The following is an 8,526-nucleotide window of genomic DNA, read 5'->3' as shown; positions in this document are numbered from 1 at the left end:
CCAGGCCCTCCCTGTTCCTTCCTAAGGCCTTACCCTCTCTGCCAAGGGCAAACCCAGACTCAACCCAGTAAGACCCGATTGGGCATTGACAGGAGAAGGTGCTGGATCCCAGAGGCAATAGGGACCCTGGGAGACGTTGGGGCAGGGAGCAGAGGGATGCAAGCGGGTTTTCAGAATCTGGCAGGTGAGTAGGAAAGGACTCAGGACTGGAAACAGCTCTAATAGCAGCCTCTGCTTGTATACCGCCAGGGACAGGGAGCTCACCCCTATGTCAGCTCTTCCAGCTTTAGGTCCCTCCCTGGGACTGAGGGGAAACCAGTGGCTTCCCACAGGGCCCAGCTCCCACCCCACCCCTGGCCCTAGTGGCCACGCAGCACTGTGGACAGGCCCAGTCCGCCCCCCTCCTGCTCCTGACCTCTACATCAGCCGACCCCGTTGAGGGCCTATGTATGAGGCTTGTGTGGAACACGTGACCCTGACTGGTCCCCATGACCAGAGCCCCTCCAGAACGGGTCATCTCCGAGGTCTAGGTATGCCTCCTGCTCCCTGCTTGCCCCAACAGGCCCAGGCTTCCCCAGCCCCAGGCAGCTCCTTAGTCTCTGCCATGGGGCCCTGGGAGGACAGTGCAGGGAGCCTGGTGATGGGCAAGGGGGCCCAGGGCAGCAGGGGCAGGAATGGGGTGGGGGAGACCCAGAGAGAGGGCTGCCTGGCCCAAGGTCACAGAGTGACGTGGGACAGTCCTGGCCAGGGGACAGAAGTGGGGCCAGGCCTCTCAGCCAGCTGCTCGCTGTCACCGAAGAGATAAAACTGGCTATTTATAGGGGCTTGGAGAACAACGGGCACAGAAGAGAGGTGTGTGCCCTGGGCAGGCAGGGCGGCTGGCCAGACAGACCAGGTGTGTAAGAGGGACACGTCACCACCAGGAGCACTACCACGGGGCAGGGGCCTTCGGGGAGGGACATGCAGAAAGGGGGAGGCAGGTGTGGTGTCTGGAGTAGCCAAGAAGCCCGTTCCAGAAGCACAGACCCTACCGGGAACAGCCAGGGCCCTAGAGAGGCAGCTGGATGCCCAATGCCAGGCCCATTCCGAGACACAGATGTGTATGTCACCGTGCCTTTATTTGAAATAGGTAGTGACATCAACAAGAGGCAACAGCATGGGATGAGAGAGACACTTATTAAGCACCTAATGTGTGCAGAGCTCCATGCCGGGCACTGTTGGGCCCTGCCCCCACCCTTGAGGAGCTCACGGCCATCAGGGCACCTAAGGCAGAGGCAGGTGACCCAGCTCAGGGTGGCACGAGACCTAGGAGGCCAATGAAAGTGGGGAACCCCCACATAGAAAGAACCTGGAAGGCTTCCTGGAAGGGGTGGCATTTGTTCTGGATAAGGGAATCGTAGTGAGGAGGGGGTTGGAGGCTACAACATCAGGAGAGGTTGGTGTCCTGTGGGCTCAGGACTGAGCTCTGAGTGCAGGCTGAAGACCTATAAGGTATACCCTGCCCTTGTCCGGGATCAGCACTCCGCGTCCCCAAGGCGGCCCCAAAGGGCAGCTCTTGGTCCGTCAGGTGACAGCGTTCGAAGGCCAAAAGCAGACGCCCAAACCAAGGTTCTGCCACTCAGGACCATGGGACCACAGCACGCTGCTGACCTTCGTGCACCCCAGCAGAAACGCTGATGCCTGCCCTTCCTCCACCACTCGGGGTCACAGTGGTGGGCGAATGGCACGTGGGACCAGACTGGTTATTCACCAGGTATCCACAGGCATGATAACGCTGCATTGCAAACAACCCCAATGCATTATTGCTCACACCCCCGGAGGGTCAGAGCTCTGGCTCTTGCTCAACCTGCCTGTGTCCTTGGGGCGGCTGGTGGGGGACAGGGAGGCAGCTGACACAGACACAGGAGACACAGACTCAGGGAGGGCTGAAGAGTTAGGTCTATCCGCGCACAGATGCCAAATGCGGGGTCCAGCAGCACGTGTCTGCCCTCCCCAGGGCAGACCTCAGAGCACAGGGAGCAGCAAATCCAAGATGGGTATTCCTCAGGTTTCACACATTTCTCTCATTCAAACTGCGATTACAGATCGCCTACTGTGTACGGGGACGCCGGAGACGTCAACGACACCTGTCTGCTCCTTTGAGAGTGACTCAGTCACGGCGCCCACAGGAAAGAGGTGATAACACATCGCAGAGTAATTCAAGGGGGGATGCCTACAAAGGGACGCTTTCTGGAGAGAGGGGATAGGGGACCCACGCAGGATAGCAACAGCCATGTGGGCGACTCATGGTGGCCCATCGGGATAAGGGAGAAACCACAGGATGAAGCGTTGTCAGAGACCTGCCAGGGCCCTGGAGAGGGGCCTCCGGCAGATGACCGCCAGCCTGAGCTGACTCCAAGGAGGGAGCAGGGGCCCGTGTGTCCACCCCATGCTCCTCCCTTCCCTGGCAGGGCTCCGCTTGGCTAAAAAGCCAGAACCCCAGGACTCAGAGAGCCCAGGGATGAGGTCCATACTCATCAGTCAAGGAGGCAGCAGAGAAGGACGTAGGGAAGGGAGGGGGCTAATGGGAGAGGTGGCTGCTGACCTGCCAGCCCAGCAGCAGTGACAGAGTGCCATGGGGGCATAGAGGAGGAGACTGTCAGTGCCTCGTACTGGGGGAGACTTCTTGGGGAGACCAAGACCCCAAAGGACAAACAGGCTCTGGGAGACAAGCACGGGACCCACCGTGCCCCAAGGAGCAGGTAGTGCCCAGTGGGAGGTCAGTGGCTGGGGCAGTGTGGGGCCGGGGCTGCTGGGACCCCTTTCAGCCTGGCCCACCTTGAAAGCATAAAGAGATGAGAGTCAGACCATGGGGGCCCCTCGATGGCAGTTTCTAGAACAACCACCTCTACTGATTTTTTCTTATCTCAAAAATAATCCTTTTACTACATAAACTTTAGAAGAGAGTTAACCATAAAGAAGAAAAAAGCAGTCACCGTCTTGCCACCCCAAGATAAGCCATGGGTCACATTTCGGTGCGTGTCTTTCTAGTTCCTCTTCTCTACAAATGCAGCAGACTTGGAGTTTACACACTATCTACCACCGACTGTGCCAAGGAACGTGATCTTGCTTTCTATACTGCGTACCTCCCTCTGGAGCCTCCGTTCTCCTTGAGGGGGTGAGGGGTGTGGCACATAGAGACGGGAGCCACACCAGGATGTTTGCAGGATCTAGTAAAGGCACTGATGATGTGTGTGTGTTGAGAGGTGGGGGGGATTGCCGATAGCGGTTGAGGAAGAAAGAATGAGGCTTACTGCTTCATGGAATGGCTGGTCTTCACTAGCACCATGGACAGTTCACCCACCTGCCCTGCAGACTGGGTGGTACCTGGAATGAGGCAGGGGTAAACAAGGGGTCTCGAGGGAGATCTCCTTCGGTCACCACACACCCACCGCACCTTGTCTCACTCCACTGCATGGCCTTTTTGTTCTTTCTGGGAGGTTTTTTGTGTTTCAGTTTTTTCAATATGAAATAATCATAGGGCCATAAGAAAGAGTACATAGTCTCCGACCTCCCCCACTCCCTGACGCTAAGATCCAACTGTAGTACAGCACTGAAAGCAGTGAAGGTGTTTAGTCTGTGGGTACAACTGTGTTCACTAGGCTACAGATCTTACCCAGCATTCACCAGCCTTCACATGCACTCACGCGTGTGTGTGGTCTGCAGATGTGTCCACGGTATCGGCTTTGTGTAAACGCCACCACGGTCAAGACGCGAAACCACCCCCATACTTCTCCCCCATGCCTCCAGCTCCATCCCTGTCCCCTGGCCCCACTAATCTGTTCATCTCTGTCCTTTTTAGAATGTTCTATAAATGGGATCAGACACTATGTAACCTTTGGATATTGGTTCTTTCACTGAGCATAGGCCTTTGAGATCTGTTGGGTTCACGCATGTATCTGGTATGTTCCTTCTTATTGCTGAGTAATATTCCGTTGTATAAATGACATGCACCGTTTGACCATTCGCCTCTTGAAGGACATCTGGGTCGTTTCCGATTTGGGGCTATTACAAATAAAGCTGCTATGGAAATCTGCATACTGGCTTTGGTGTGAACTGAAATTTTCATTTCTCTGGGATAAATGCTCAGGAGGGCAATTGCCAGGCTGTGTGGGAAGTGCCTGGTTCCCATCAGGAACTGCTCACCTGTTTTCCAGCATGGCCACACCATTTTACATTCCCATTTTAGATTCCGAGAGATGTAATGTCTCCACACCCTCACTGACAGTTGGTGTTGTTGCTTTTTTTTTTTTTAATTTTATTTTGGTTGATCTTATAGTTTTCTGGTGACATATCGTTGTGCTTTTGATTTCTATTTCTCTGATGTCCAGTGTTGTTGAACATCTTCTTATGTGTCTACTTGTCCATCAGTATCTCTTCTCTGAAGAAATACTTCCTTATCTTTTACCCATTTTATGAATTTTTTCTTTGTCTTTATTGTTGAGTTTTGAGAGTTCTTTGTGCTTTCTAGATACAAGACTTCTGTCAAATATATGATTTGCAAACATTCTCTCCCATTTGCAGCTCATCTCATCTTTTCCACCTCTTAACAGGATCTTCTAAATTAAAAACAAAAGTTTTTAATTTGTTGAAATTGTGTATTATTTTTTAATTTTAGGCTTTTGGTATATTTAAGAACTCTTGCCTGGCCTTGGGTTCTGAACACGTTCTTTACATTTTATTTTAGTGGATTTATAGTTTTACTTTTTTTTTTTTTTTTTTTTTTTTACATTTAAGCCCATAGCCCATTTTGAATTCACTTTTATAGAAGTTTAGGTCAAATGTCCTTTGGCCATTGCGTTTTTGTCTGTGGACATCCAGTTGCTCTCATACTACTTGTTGGAGAGACTATCATGCTACTATCAGATGGCTTTTGCCCCTTCACGAAAATCCAGCAACTGTACCGCGAGGGTCTATTTCTGGGCTCCCCATTCTGTGTTTCTCTCTCCACCAGCACTGCGCTGTCCCAAGTGCCGAAGCTGCAAGGTGATCTGGACACTGAGCACAGTGGCTCCTCCCACTTCACTCTCCTTCAAAATTATTTCAACTATTCAAATGCCTTTGCCTTTCCATATAAATTCTAGAATAAGCTTGTTTAGATCTATTTTAAAAATCTTAGTAGGATTTTAATAGAAATTGTGACAAACCTACTGATAAATTCAGGGAGAACAGACACCACTCTTTTTTTTTTTTTTTTAAGATTTTATTAATCCATTGGACAGAGAGAAAGAGATCACAAGTAGGCAGAGAGGCAGGCAGAGAGAGACAGGGGGAAGCAGGCTCTCCACTGAGCAGAGAGCCCGATGCAGGGCTCGATCCCAGGACCCTGAGATCATGATCGGAGCCAAAGGCAGAGGCTTAACCCACTGAGCCACCCAGGCGTCCCCAGACACCACTCTTGACTCTTCCAAGTAATGAACACAATATGCTGTTCCAGTTCTCTGAGTATCTTATTTTCTATGAGCATTTTTCAATGTTCAGCATATAGATTCTGTACTGGTTCTGTTAGATTTATACCTATTCCTTTTTGTCCTTTTAGCAATTTTGAGTGGCGCTGTTTTAAATGTCAGATTCCCTGTTTGTTGCTAGTGTGTAATAATGTGATTGATTTTGGTGCTGGGCTTGTTCGCGGCAACCTTGCTCACCTCACTTTTAGGACGGTCTCTTTTTGTGTCTGAGGATCTTCTTTCCGCAGTGTGCATTATATGGTATTAATATATCCACGCATTTTGGGGTGCCTGGGTGGCTCAGTGGGTTAAGCCTCTGCCTTCGGCTCAGGTCATGGTCTCAGGGTCCTGGGATCGAGCCCCACGTTGGGCTTCCTGCTTGGCAGGGAGCCTGCTTCCCTTCCTCTCCTCTCTCTCTCTCTGCTTGCCTCTCTGCCTACTTGTGACCTCTCTCTCTCTGTCAAATAAATAAATAAAATCTTAAAAAAATATATATCTATGCGTTTTAAAAGCCAGTGGTTGCATAGTATATCTTTTACCATTCTTTTACTTTCATCTTATATATATAGTTATATTTCAAGTGGGTTTCCTGTAGGCGGCATATAGCTGGGTAGTGTGTGTGTGTGTGTGTGTGTGTGTTTTAATCCATTCTTTCAATCTCAGTGTTTTAATTAATATTTTTAGACCATTTAAAGTAATTATTGATGTGTCAGGGCCCAAGGCTGACATTTTATTATTTGTCTTCTGTTTGGTCCCTGTTTCTTGTTTTTCTGTTTCCTGTTTCTCGCCTACCTGTTGGTTATTTTAACCTTTATAATTTGCTTTTTTCCCCCAATCCATATTTTCTTAGTGTATCTTACTACGTAGGTTTTTTTAATGGTATATTACAAAATGCCTATGTAACTTACCACAATCTACTGGTATCAAAATTTTATCACTTCCAGTGAGGTGTAGAAAACTTACTTCCATTTAGTTCCTTATCCTCCCTCCTAAAATAGAATTGTCTTAACTATTTCCTTTACATACATGGAGCCCTATATCAATCTATTGTTCTTTCCAACTTCCTGAAGTTTCAGGCCTCCTTCTGTTATAAATTTCTTTCTATTTGGAGAACTTCCTCTAGTAATTATTTATTTATTTATTGTTAAAGATTTTATTTATTTGACAGAGACAGAGATCACAAGTAGGCAGAGAAGCAGGCAGAGAGAGAGGAAGGGAAGCAGGCTCCCTGCCGAGCAGAGAGCCCGACGTGGGACTCGATCCCAGGACCCTGAGATCATGACCTGAGCCAAAGGCAGAGGCTTTAACCCACTGAGCCACTCAGGTGCCCCCTCTAGTAATTTTTTAAAGGTAACCCTGCCAATGATAAATTCTCTTAGTTTTCCTTCATCTGAGAATCTCTTTATTTCCTCTTAATTCCTGGAAGATATTTTTGCTGGACATTGAGTTCAGATTTTCAGAATTCAAATTTTCTTCCAGTGCTCCGAAAATGTCCCTTTCTGGCCTTCATGGTTTTAGGTGAAAAATCCGCTGTTCCAAGAGTGGCTCCTTTGCAGGTGTTCTGTCATTTCTCTCCAGCTGCTTCCCAGATGCTTTCTTTGTGTTTAGTTTTCAGACCTTTGATGACAATATGTCTCAACATATATATTTTTTTTCCTATGTGGAGTTTGTTCAACTTCTTGAATCTGTAGGTTTAGGCCTTACACCAAGTTGGGGAAATTTTTAGCTCTTCAAAATGTTTTTTCAAGTCACTAAAAGTAGGCTATTTGTATAATCACTAAAGTTTGAGACACAGCCAAGAGCTGGGGCAGGGTTGAGCAACAAAGTTCAGCTCCCCCATGAGGCCACTCCTTCAAGGTAGGGAAAGGGGCTGCTTTCTCATACACACAAACACCCACCCACAGAGAGTCAAGGAAAATGAACATAAAGAGGAGCATGTTCCAAACGAAAGCACAAGATAAAACTTCAGGAAAAGACCAAAATGAAGTGGAGTTAAGTGACTTACCTGCTAAGGAGTTCACGGTAATGGTCATAAAGGTGTGCATCAAGACTGGGATGAACAAAGTGAGAACTTCAACAAAAGGGTAGAAAATACAAGAAAGTACCAGAGAGAAGACACAGAACTATGGAGTATAAAAACTGAAATGAAAAACACAGAAGGGGCACCTGGGTGGCTCAGTGGGTTAAGCCTCTGCCTTTGGCTCAGGTCATGATCTCAGGGTCCTGGGATCGAGCCCCGCATCGGGCTCTCTGTTTAGCGGGGAGTCTACTTCACCTCTCTCTCTGCCTGCTTCTCTGCCTACTTGTGATCTCTGTCAAATAAATAAATTAAAAAAAGAAAAAGAAAGAAAAATACAGAAAAGGGACCCAGCAGCCGATGAGATGAAGTAGAAGAAAGGATCAGAAAACTCTAAGACAGAGCAGTGGAACTCATGAGATCAGAACAGCAGGAAGGGTGAAAAGGAGTTAAGATAGCATAAGGGAATTACTGAACAACCACCAACAAGTAAAAAACAAAAAGTAAAAAAGTAAAAAGTAAAAAACAAGGAGGCCATCTTAAAAGCAGCAGGAGAAAAACAACTTTTGTGTACAAGGAAACTCTTGTAAAACATTTACCAGCTTTCTTGGCAAAAACTCTGCAGGCCAGCAGGGAGTGGCATCATGTATTCAAAGTACTGGAAGAAGAAAAGCTTCTAACCAAGGATATTCTACTCAGCAAAGTTGTCATTCAGAATGCAAGGAGAGAGAAAGAGTTTTCTAGGCAAGCAAAAGCTGAAAGAATTCATCACCACCAGACCAGCCTTACAAGAACTGTTAAAAGGACTTTTTAAAGCTGAAACAAGAGGGTGCTAATTACTAACAGGAAAACATAAGAAAGTATAAATCTCAAAATTCAGAATTAATCTACTGTTGTAAAGGTGGTGGGTTAGTCACTTACAAAGCTGGAGTGAAGTTTAAAAGACAAAGTAGTAAAGGATAGCTACAATCATTTATTAAGGAAAACACAAGATAAAAAGATGTAATTCATGGTATTGAAGAC

Source organism: Lontra canadensis, unplaced genomic scaffold, assembly GCF_010015895.1.
Source record: "Lontra canadensis isolate GAN:19392208 unplaced genomic scaffold, GSC_riverotter_1.0 scaffold45, whole genome shotgun sequence".
NCBI lineage: Eukaryota > Metazoa > Chordata > Mammalia > Carnivora > Mustelidae > Lontra > Lontra canadensis.
The sequence above is the reverse complement of the archived record's forward strand: the minus strand, read 5'-3'. Positions refer to the sequence as shown.